Source organism: Pezoporus occidentalis, unplaced genomic scaffold, assembly GCF_034315485.1.
Source record: "Pezoporus occidentalis ecotype Australia unplaced genomic scaffold, CSIRO_AGI_Poc_V1 ctg213, whole genome shotgun sequence".
Classification (NCBI taxonomy): domain Eukaryota; kingdom Metazoa; phylum Chordata; class Aves; order Psittaciformes; family Psittacidae; genus Pezoporus; species Pezoporus occidentalis.
Genome location: NW_026913997.1, coordinates 1,495,001 through 1,507,338, shown reverse-complemented (window position 1 = coordinate 1,507,338; position 12,338 = coordinate 1,495,001). Strand labels below are relative to the sequence as shown.

At 44.1% G+C, this 12,338-nt stretch overlaps 1 long non-coding RNA gene across 1 annotated transcript in view; it reads left to right on the top strand.

Moving 5' to 3' along the window:
* LOC134164195 (uncharacterized) overlaps positions 1–12,338 on the top strand; it is a 67,517-nt gene that overhangs the window by 39,192 nt on the left and 15,987 nt on the right. The window contains exon 3 of the long non-coding RNA XR_009965043.1: positions 5,989–6,143. This is a non-coding gene — a long non-coding RNA (uncharacterized LOC134164195). The remainder of the gene's footprint in view (positions 1–5,988; positions 6,144–12,338) is intronic.

Below are 12,338 nucleotides of genomic sequence, written 5' to 3'. Positions count from 1 at the left end.
CTCTTGGTAAAGTAGAATAGAAATAAATGTGTCCATTTAAAATATTCAGGTGTTACCTTTTAGTGACACTAGCATTTCTCAGAGTGCAAGTCAAATAAGAAGTGTGCAGGAAAAAAATCAGGTATGTCTGTGTTTTCCAGTAGACTAATCTTGAGATTCCTGCCTCTCCAATAACCAGTCTTCAGGAACACTGTAATGGTTTATTACACCCTTTATACAGAACACCGGCTCTGTAAAGCTGATGTATACCAGCGTAGAAAGGCTAAACTGTGATGTTTTACTGCAACCCAGGGTTAACACTGAAGGATGTTAAAAGGGAGTCATCATCCCACAGAGAAGAACCAGATATATGCTTGTTGGACATGGTTTCAATACTTAGGCCAGTTTTGTTCTACTCAGGAGTACTTGTGCATGGCTATCCTCACCTGGTGCGCACACGAATCCTACAAAGTTGATTATTCATGTGCTTCACTGTGATACCTGGTGTCACTAGGAAGTATTTGCAGGATAAACCCATCTGCAGTCACTCTTTGGCTCTTGATTTGGAGCTGGCACGTTGGCTCCTGCCCAACACTGAGATCTTCCCTTCCCATTCCACTTTTACTTTGAGTTACATGATCTCTACAATAGCTGCAATTGGTTCTGTATTTCTCCAGTTCTTTTTAACCATTTCTACAGATATCCTGCTGGAATCTCAGTGGGGATGCCCACATGTTTTGTTGCCTTCAGACTACAGGAAAGAAAGAGTGGGCACCGCCAGTGCCAAGGCTGTTGATGACTGTGGGTGAATGAAGGTCTACTTTCAGTGTTATTGCACTGTAGCTGCTGAACCTCAGAGACCTACCTGCTGGGAGTGAGGTCTTCAGGACCCTGACCAGCAACAGGATTGCTGGCAGCTCAGGATGGTTGGTGTTCATCCCTGTACACAGAGGCATCCTGTCTCTGTGCATTTGCAAAGTAAAGGAGAAAGGTGGCTCTTCTTCATTCTCTTTTCTCCAGTGGAAGGTGAGCCCCAGTTTGGCAGCTGTCATACAACTTCATTCCTTCTACTTTTTTTTTTTTTACCTCTCATTTTCTCTCTGTTGTGCAAAAATAGTATCAGTAACACATTTATATCCTGCAGGAAAGGTAACATGTGGACAATGTTGCAAAACTCCAGGTGGGAGCTGCGGCTGTTGTACAGAAATGACATATGTAAAAGTTACCAAATATACACAGAAGCTTTGAAGGAGAAAGGTGTGATTTCAGAGAAAATTATCTCTTGCTTCCTGAGACAAATGGGAAACCAGGTTGCTTGCCCCTCATGGGAGTTTTCATGGCACTGGATTACTTACAGTTAGCCCTCAAAGTCTTTAAGTGAGGTGAAGGACACCTTGCCTATGTCCGCCTCTCTTTAGTAAGTAAAGATATTGCTTTGTATTTAGGTAAAAGTGAAGGTTAAGATTAGGTCTAGTGGTGGCAGGAGGAAGGAGAGACTGAGGAGGACAGATCTCTCTGGAGGCTTTCCATCCTCCCAGTCCCTCGGATGGGTCTAAGCTATCTCCTGTCCCCAGCACTGATCCAAGAGCCACCTTTTCCTGCCTGTGTGGCTCAGCCCTGTTTGCTGCTGAGCCTACCGTCCCTGCGAACTCTTGCCTTCAGCATCTGGCGTGGGGTGGGGAGAGGCTGAGGCTGAATTGACATGTTACATCACTCCAGCACACCAGCACCAGGCTTCTTGCTACCTGTATGAGCTTTCTTTGCTGGAAAGCTTCATTGCATGCAGGGCTGGCTGCATGAGACAAGGAGCTTGGCTTCCTACAGACCTCACGTGGCATCCAAAAGCCTGCAGATCCTGCCCACAATGAGCTTTGTATCCTTGTCTATAGCGCTGAGCACATTCATCAGCAGTGCCTTGGTTTGGAGGCATGAATTCAGAGGTGTATGTGAGTCAGGACAGGACAGCTTATACCTCAGTTCATTTACAAGTTACCTGTGTCCAGAATCACATATGGGAGAGTTGTCACTCTGCACGTTACTGTGAACACTGCTGCAGTGCTTCTGAGACACTCAGCTTGGCCTGAGGCCCTAAGAAAGGCCACATCAGTTTCTAGTTTCTGACAAACCAGGGGGCTACAGGGGCCGGACAGACACGGTGTGCCCAGCACTGCTAGCAGCTGACTGACAGCAGTAGCATTTTGGAGCCGTGCTGATGAGAAAATGCCAATGTTTAGTGAAAAGCGCCTTTTTTTTTTTTTCTTGTGGGAAACGAAGGTTTTAATGAAATTTATTTATGTGGATAGAAAATCCTAAGTATTTTTAAAAACTCACAGACAGAATGTTTCATCCTAAATCAGAAATATTCCCATTGAAACCAGTGTCCTGTTTACTTCACAAGAACTATAGCTACATTCCCGTTTTCTTCCATGTGTAGGACTCTGTAGCTGAACTACAGCTTCCCCAGTGGCACTGCAGCCAAGGACTCTACCAGTGACAAGCTCTTTTTTTTTTCACAGGCAGTGCTGTATCCTGAAGCATGAAATCTGTGCAGCTAACCCACAGGGAGAGTGGGATATCCAAACCCCAGAGCCTGTGTGCCACTGCTGCTCTGGTATGAATGAATGAAATTCTGTCTCTTTTATTCTCCCTCCTGCAATCCATTTTAATAAAAATCTAAATTTTCTCCAGAAGGGAAGAAAGCAGCTGATAAGGAGGAAACATAATAATTAGACAGAGCCAGTTATACTTGTTGTCCATCTGTTGGCTCTTGTTCTGCCAGTGGCTCCCTGGTAGTGTCCATCACTTCCCTGTCATTCAGCAGGGATACCCCCACTTTCATAAACCAGGGCAGTGAATGTCAGGCTTACAGCAGGAACCAGTGGGTCTTTACTTCAGCAGAAACAGGGCCCAGCCCTGAACTCATCCTACTCACCCTGATATTCTCCCAAAGTTGTGATCTTTTCAGCGCAGATTTTGTCTTCTTTCATCTCATTCTGCATATAGACATTGGAGCATAAGTTAGCTCCTGAAATAAAAATCAAAGCAGAGCACTTGACTTCAGAAGAATAGGAGGCCCAAAAGGAAAGAAAGAAAAGAAGAAATAAAGAAAGGGGCCTCTTAGGTAGTGGGTTGAACAGATGCCATGGGTTGTTATAGCAACTTGAGTTCTAAAAACAGGAGAGAATACCCACATGCTGCCACACCTACTGAAGAACCCACACTCCAGATTTCAAAATTGAGGCTTTGAGGAAACACCTATTTCCTATTATTAAAAAACAAAAAATTCCCCAAAACAGTGCGTGAGGCATCCTCAGAAAAATCCACATACATCATCCTATGAAAGAAAAGAGCTCTTTAAGATGCTTTGGAAAGGCTCATGGTATCATTTGTTTATGATATTTAAAGCAGTGTGTGTGCATGCCTGTATGCCTATGTGTGATGTGGATTTCAAGTCACAAAGAGAACTTGAAAGCCTTCCAGCAAAAACGAAACCACTCTGACAAAGAGCTTGTGAAGACAATAACTGGCAGCAGCAGATACCAAGGTGACAGTGAGTGCTGTAACATCAAACCTGAAACACTTACCAGTTTTGTGTACTTGTATGAGAAATAATGACTCCTCAGACAGTGTCTGTCTCTGTCAGTGCAGGGAAAAAACACTGATTAGTAGTAAATCTAGGAGAGAAAGCTTCAGGCAGGTATAATGAAAAGTTTTTATAGCAAAATACCATGTGAAAATGTGTAAATCAGACTCCATGTTCTGGTAAAAGCATGCTTTACTATGACCTAGGGAACTGAATACGCATCTTTCTCTTGACTCAGTTGAGCCCTGCATCAGGCCTCATACTTGCATATGAAGTGTTGCTTGGTTTAGGATCTTTATTTGTTCCAATTTTAACTAACTTGTGTAAGAGTGTAACACCCTAAGTTGCTCCCCTGAAAAAGGCAGGGGACTTGAAAAGCCACATTTTGTTATTATTCCATAGTTTCATTTTGTGGCGTTCTTTATGTCTATTTGTGCTTAAAGTCACCTGTGAATTCATGCCTTGGGTAACCTATCTTCTAGCTGGCTTCACATAGCAGCTCACAGCACCAGACTGAGATCCAAGTCAGTGCTTTAGTAAAGGCTGGCTGCTGGGAAGGGGGCAAAGTGAGCACAGGGCTGTCCTTGACACTTGGAGAGCAACATCTGGATAGGCAGCAATTTTCTCAACAGGAAGGCAATAGAAAGACTGGACACAACCTTGAGTCTCTGCACTGTGGAGACAGCAGCTCTGCTCCAGGCTGGGACAGCCAGCTGGTGATTTAAGGGTGGCAGCCTTGAGGCACTTGCATGGGCACTTTTGCCCCCCCCAGCTGGTGTGAGGCAGAGCCTGGGGACCTTGAAAAGCAACCTCAGCAGCTGCCCCAACCTCTTCTTCCCTCTCTAGCAGGCACAAGGCAGCACAGAAGAGTTTTGAGGGTAGGTTAATCAAAGCAAAATGTACAAGTTGCTCAGGTATGGCAGTGAGGCAGTTCAGATGTGTGTGTCAGGGAGAAACTCTCCATTAACACCCATGGGAGCTCCCATAGGTAGGAGATTTTGCCTGCACAGAGCTCCTTTGAGAGAGAGAACGTACGGATTTTATATGGTGGAGAGGTTCCCCTCTTAGCCCTCCATTTAGCTTCACCCATCCCACCAGCTCACATTGCAAAAGCAGAATCTGTGGCAGAGGATATGTGCTAGCAATATGTGCTAGCAAGAAGAAACCATTGCAGAGCGTGGTCATGTTTGTGGCCAGGATTGACAAGACACAAGTCTGATGGGTTTTTCTGTGATTTCTTTTTCCTTTCAGTTCCTAATGTTGATGTTTTACTGTATTGGATTTCATTGTGATTTTTGATGGATGCTGGGGTATGCCCCTTTCCCTGGAAGAGCTACAGTCCCACTATGCAGGCTGCTGCAAGCATTCTCTGGCCTATTGGGTCAGTACAGCTGGGTAATAAGCTGGCACAAACCTGCATAGAGCTGAATGAATCCTTGTTTGGCTGGAAGACAGTCAGTGGGTGCTACAGCAGGCCCAGTAGTTACTCCCTAATGTCTTTGAACTTTTCTCTCCTACCTTAGTCTTTCCTAAAGGTATAATTTTCAGTGGAAGCTAGCTCAGACCAGCTGGTTCTTTGTAACTCATCTTCCAAAAATAGTGCATCTGGTCAGAATTCCTCTTCTCTCTCCCTTTAATTCAAATACAGCTGAAAGATATTGCCCAAACATACCTCCAGTAGTAATAATATTTAACGATACATCTTCAGACAGAAAAGAATATGGAAGCTATTAAACCCAGAGGCAAATATTTTCTGAGTTATGAGTGTGAGAAAATTGAGTCATAGGTAGAATAGGAATGGTTTTGCAATCTTCATAGCAGGTGTTAAACCCAACCTGCTAAAAAAATTATTTATTTGTTTTAAAAGTGTAACCTGGGATTTGCAAAGCTATCCTGGAAGGAGTGTAGAGGAATACATTTTCATTGGTGCATAAATTCAGCTGGAGTTTCGGAAGGTAGGGTGTGAATGAGAGGTACTAGTTAATGGAGGGAGGAGGTCTGGTTTTAAGAAATATGATTAAAAAACCCCCAAACATACCCAGGAACAGGAAAATCAAATGAAGTGTTAGATTCGTTTGATTTGTTGGTAAATGCCCAACCACCGGTGTAGAGCAGTCCATGGTAGAAGCTCAAGTGCACGTCTAACATTGGTATGTTGTGGAACAGCTGTTCGACTTAATTCTGAGGGATTTGAGACAAAATAGGCTTTAAGAGAGATTTCTCCCGGCAAACTGGCACTAGTGCTGTGTTAGACATGGTGCAGTTACTGTGTGAGCTGGCACACAGCTTCTGCAAAGTCCCCAAGTGAAAGCTACCATGTAGTGCTTGCTCTTGTATTCCATAATGGATTTGTCAGAGAAGCTTTTCTTAATGGTCATGTCTGTCACACTGAATGAGAAACACAGGGTTGTTTCTCCTCTCTGCAGAACTCAACATCATGGATAAAAGCAGGAATAAAAGAAACAGGCTCATGCTTGTACAAAACCAGCTTAGCACAAGGAAGGTGTCAGCAGCCATTGGTCTACCTAGAAGAGCAAAGACAGCTGCTGGGCATGTGAGCAGTTTGGCTGTACCCTCCCAGGTGAGCTTGTTGGGTCTCAGCAGGACATCTCTTCTGGGGACACAGGGTCCCAGGGGCCCAGACATGAAGGTCCCACCCTGCACCCGGGAGGGAAGCTGCAGAGTGGGTCCCCCTTGGGCCTGGGCCCTGCTGCAGTGGTGCCTGCACTGCAAGGTGCCTGAGCAGCAGCGCTGTTCTCTGTGGCGTGAAAGCCCCCATAGCAAGTGGCAGTGGAGATCTAAGCAATGCCAGGTGGGGAGCTATACATTTCTGTCTCAAGAAATGTTTCTGAGATGAACACAAATGAGACCAATGAAAGTTTCATTCCAGGAAAAACAAACCAGACCAAAGGGCTTTCACGCAAAGGCAAATCCCTACTCTGCCTGATTTTTTTTTACGTCCATAGTTTCCCTCTCAAGATTTCCTTTAGGCAATCTCACTGGAAATCAGGAATAATGTGGGAAGGAGGGCTTATCTGCTTAACAACCAAAGAGGTCCAGACTCCCATTTTACCTCCAGAGGAGGCAAGAAGATTTAATTGTTGAGATCAACTAGAAAATGGGATGCAGTCTTCATTCTCCTGTTGGGTGGTAGAGTGGGGAAGGAATAAAAGACCAGATTTTGTCCTTGATCTTACTAAAAAACCTTCTGAGCCTTCTTTGAAAATAATTCCTGGCACAGTCAGCTTTAAACCTAAGTTTGACTTTTTTTTCCTCTCCTTATACCAAACATGATTAGAACATAGTATGGATTAATTGCTCTGCCAAATGTCATTCCTATAAATCAAATCTGTTTTCTGACATATGAGTGAGTGTCTGAATACTCCAAAGCCATTAAAAATATCTGCATAATTTTAAAACCTGCTAAATGTTGTTGTTTTCTCTCTCTCTCTCTTTTCATTCTTGGTACAGTATGGTATGTTACTGTGATGATGAGAAGTTGAATGGCAAGTTTCAGTCAAATGCAGGTTTTTTTTTGCAATCCAATCCTAAAATCTTGACAATGGCACTTACAGTGGAAATGCCACCAACTGTAAATTTACACACGGACAAAACTTGGCATCCCTAATCAGCTCTTTTTCAGGCATAACTTGTGGGATCTCTGCCCACATTCTCTCTGCAGGAATTGGTGTTATCCCACTACTGAAGAATTCATGTGTTAGCGCCCCAGGTGTGTAACAGCATGCGGGACAGAGTCTCCAGGGCTCATCCTACTGGTCTGTACTGTGTTTCCTTTTTAATATGGCAGAAGTGCCTGTGGTAATAATGACCACCCCACCATCTGATTACTGTATCCTGCAACTACAGCTGGTGAAAAATTACCCAGCACAGCATCTTTTTTTCATTGGTAAAGGCTGATTCAACATATCCGAAACAGTTTGTGGGACTTCAGCATTTCTGCCAGTTCTTGAAAGGAACCAGCCACATGGGCAGGCAGATCTGTTCCTGTGTGACTGCCCTTCTCTTGAGACCCATGAGGTTTTGGGCCAGGTTTGCAAGTGGCTCATTTCCTGCCCCTACCCATGGCCCCTGTCAGTCTCTTCACCCTTGAGTTGGGACACAGTCAGCCTGGAGAGACTAGCAGCCTGTGTGACAAACTGAAACATTCATTTGGGATCTCATAAGCTTATTTTAGCTTTTTTTAACATGTCCATGCCCCCCCCCCCCCCCCCCCCCGGGGTCACCCTCCTGCAGTGGGGGACACACAGAGACATCTTCAACAGTTCTTGTCTTGATTTAGAGGAACAGTTTTTATCATCTTTTACCAGAATCAGTTTGGTTTCACAGTTGTCTCTCTCGGCTCAAGTGCCTGGACAGAAAGACAAGTTGCTTTAACTGGCCTCACCCTGGTCCAGAGCCCACCAGCACCCACGAGGGCCTCTCCTTGCTCAACTGAGTTTGTGAGCAAGGCTCAAGGGGCCAGTGGAGTAAGCGCACTGAGGAATCTGATGGCTTTTCAGGTTTCCCTCTTGGACCTGCAGTTGTGTCCTTCTGCCACAAAGGCAGACAAAAAGGTCTTAAACCATTTGAGAAAGGGGCCAGTCTGGTGAAGAAAAGAGCTGTGCTTCTTCTTGCGGCAGAAACTGCCTGCTTCTGAGGTGGGCTCTCCTGGCTCCCCCTGTGCCTCCTCCTTCAAGGCAAATGTTACTTCTGCTTCATGCCACAAGCGCATCTTTGAGAAGCCAAGGCAGCTGTGCCCCCCCTGGGTGGAGGAACATCCATCCTCTGTGTGCAGTGGAGAGTGATCCAACAGCATGTGAGCCTGACCCCACAAGCTGTCTGTACTGGGTGCACTGCTCACTGTCCTGGGAGGCTCATCCTGGATTTCTTTGATTTTTATTTTGGGACACCTGTTCTTCAGATCAAGCTCAGCTGATTCAGTTTAACAAGTCTTCTGTGCCCACTGTCCTAGGATTTTATTGCGTTTTGTCTATTTGCCCCTCTAGCTAGTTTCTTTCAAAGGTCCATCTCAAAGAAAGATGCTTCTTTGACACCAAAAGCTGGAAATTTTTGGCATTTCCAGTAGTTTTCTCCTTTTTTTGATGAGGTTGCTCAAGTTGACTAAATTGTCAAGCACTTTTAGTCATCCTAATTATTTTCTTTTTTTTTTTTAGCAGATGAGTTATAAGAATGATCTCCCATGATACTTTTCAAACTATTTCTCATTGGTACAAATTCAAACACTTACTGCCCAGCATTGAGAACTATGCTGCACCACACTCTGATGAAAATGGACACAGGGCATAATGTCATTAATTCAGTTTATATCTTGTGAGTATTATGTAGCTAAACATGATGCTGTGATACGGAAAATGCAGTTCCTGCCGTTTTACCCTCTCTGACAGGATTTTTCTCTGAACTGAAGCAGCACACTGGGAAACTGGGTTCCTCAATTTCATAATTTGCCTAAACCCTAAGTCTGTTGGCACCAAGATCTAAACAGAAGGGCTGAGAAGGAGAGATGTCTGAGGAAGCAAGTAATTTTATGTGTCTACCAATGCTGTAAGACATTGGTAAAGAGTCAAAAAGTCCTTTAATGGCAACCATCCTTAGCGCCTTCTTGCCAGCAGTGGGTTCCACCTTTGAAGAGCCATTTCTCCTGGTTTTAAAGATAAGAATGGAGCAAAACTATTTCAAGACACCATAAGGCCTGCTGAGACTAATGTGAAGGATCCAAAAGTATCATCATCTTCCAGTTCAGCATGGCTTCATTAAAACTGCCCAGAGCAGTCAAAGCAGCGCAAGACAGTGTTATCCAGCAAAGGGTGGTGGGGTGTGAGAGGGGAACTGGTTTTGTATCATCATTGATCTTGGGCAAGAGGTTTTACCTTTCTTTTCTGTTCCCATATCTTGATTTGCCTAATCTGTATATTTAGACTGTGAACTCTGTAGCTGAAACTATTTTGTACTAAAAAGAAACACGTGTACACCGCATCTAGGGTAACAAGAAAAGGACTCTTTCCATGGAATACATATAAGGGGACCCACTTATTTTGAGACCTTATGGTGAAAACTGTGCAAGTGCACAAGCACAGAGTGCACTATTATTTGTGTCTGGGTTTACGCAGCTTTTCAAGTAGGGAGTTCAGGTTATAGGCAGACAGAACAGGCAGAGGATGCAGTAACCCATATGAAATCTGGCTGTTGCTGAGTGAACCTCACTGAGTTAGGTTTCTCCTACCATCTCTGAGCCTCTTCAAGGATGCTGAGGAGGATGTGCTGGGAGCTGTCAGCCTGCCATTCCACCCTGAGAGCTAGGTAAGGACCAGTAAAAATGCTGCTCGATATTGCTAGGTACAAAACAGGTTTGTAGCCTGAAATTGGGCTCAGAGGGGAGTGATTTGCCTGGAAATGACAATGCAAACCGTATATAAGTTGGACCTGCTGAGCCAGTATTCTGCCCAGGCTATCCTGCAAAGAAGCTTAGCCTGAAGTGTGCACTAGCACAGTACAATATGTCCTGGGTGGAGGTTAAAGGCCAAAAGCCTCTTTGTGCACGACTGGTTTTCCTTCACTTTTCCTGAGCTATGGAGCCAGAAGACAGCAATAGTAGTTCTCCATGAGGCTTTATTAGCATCAGCTGTCAAAGCCACCTGCATTTGTAACCCATCGGTGTATTTTTCCTTAGTATCATTGTTTGTTTCATGAATATATTCTTCCCACATCTTTTCAGCTCTAATTCCCAGTAACAGCCTGGGAAACCAAAGCAGGTAGAACAACTTTTTAAGCAAAATCCCTCTTTTTGTTTAAGAATGCAGCTTTACCGAAGCAAAGTTGATGAAGATAGAAAGTAATGTTTTTATTACCTTTTTGTCTCAAACTGAAAAATATTGTTATTACATAACTCTAATCCAGTATCTGGAATTGTATCAGAAGATAAGCTGAAACAAAAGTAAATGCTTCCCTCACACACAGTCTGCGTAACCAGCACTTGAAATATACATATTAAGGAAAAAAAGCTTGGTTCGAATACAGCTGTACCAAGCTGTATAGCTGTTGTATGTGTGTATGTATGTTCCAGACAACAACTCAGGAGAAATGAAGGTCAAATACAGAAACGCCCAGAATCAGCTGAGATGGAGAATGCAAACAAACCATCGGTGGCTTCACATTTCTAAAAGTCAGTATAAAAAAAACCCTAAGATTTTGGGGGTAGTAAGGTTTTTGTTAAACTTAGTTTGATTAAAGCATTTCAAATCTGCCCGAAGTGAGCCCTCCTCCACTGCAGAGTTTTGCTGCACCAGGATAGGCAAAATACTCTGCTACTTGTCACTTTAGCACCTGTGAACTTTTTAATTGGCTGCTAATGGGCTGGCTGGAGCCTGGTGGGAGTTAGGCATGGGATGAGCAGCCTTTTTGGAGCACAGCACAGCACTGCCAGTTTTTCTCCTGGAGCTAAATCTTTTTGCTTTAGTCTGGTAAGTCTTTCTATTTTGGTTTCTTTGTGGGCTGTATTTATTTATTTCTCATATACTCTGGATCCTAGTAGTGCTCCTTTGAGAAAGAGAGCAGAAGTTTAGGGGTTTATTTTTGTGCTCTGGATGAGGTTGGCAAAGCTGGAAGGCTATGCTGAATTAGAGTAAAAGCTGTATGCTAACAGCTTTGTATATGTGTGATGTGAAAAGAAGTGCTTTTGCAGAAAAATAGAGGTAGTGATTTGGGCAAAGGAGTGGTCCCTTGCATGTAGCAAGAGGCTTGAGTCCTGTGTGGAGTAGATGCAAGCTGGGTTTTGTGCTGCGTCTTTATAGCCTTTCTTCTGCAAGCCTGCAGAAGAGATGAAACTGTATGAACCAGAGTTGTGCGCAAGGTGTCTGGTTTACTCTTTTCTAGAGTCAGAATTGCTTCTATCTGGGTGATCCAGGCAAGTAAAGCGATAAAAAACCTGCTGTCTACTGGCTAGAGCAGGTGTAGGTGTTATTCTATTTATTTTCAAGCTATCCAGCACTAACTTGCCTGGGACAGATGCTGTGCTGGAGTGGGGGAACAGGAGAACATGGGTTCAGGGAGTTTCTACACGGTGCCCATCCTGTTGGCTTTCCTCATCCCCAACACACACGGACAAAACCAAGGAAGTTTAGTGCTCTCTAATGGCTAACTTGGCCAAGGGCCAGATCTAACTTAAATTCCTCAACAAACTACTGTAGATAAATTTATTTTTTGCCAGCTCCTCTCAAACCCAAGAAATGGCTTAAGAAAACTTGAATATTTTAACCTTGAAATTTCTTTGGCCTTTAAGTAACGTAGTCTCTAATATGGGGAGGCCTGGTAGAGGCAGAGTTGGCTTGCTGCTCTCTTGCAGCAGGTCTGTAGAGCTCCTGGGCATTGCTGTTGTTAGCATGTGGTTGTTGTGGGCTTCTTACAGCTGTCTGAAGACAAGGGTGTACTTATTTCTTGTCTCAAGGTGGCCCAGAGCTGTGTTTTGAGGAGGCTAAGAGGTGTATTGATGATGAGAGCTATAGCAAGATAAGACAAACCCAAGATGTTTTAAACAGATATTCTTTCTCCTGTCTAATCCAAACTCTCTTTTCTACTAGGAGGCTGGCTTTTGACAGCCCTCAAATGTTCTCTGCTGGAAACCAGATCTGAAGTCCTCCTATGGCTTGCTTGCACTAGTGCCTGGAGAAGGAGAATGGTCTGTGTGTGAGAGCTGGAGTTCTGCAGATGAGAAAAGGGGTCTTGTCATGAAGAGCAGAGAGAGAGCAAGAGGATCGAAATA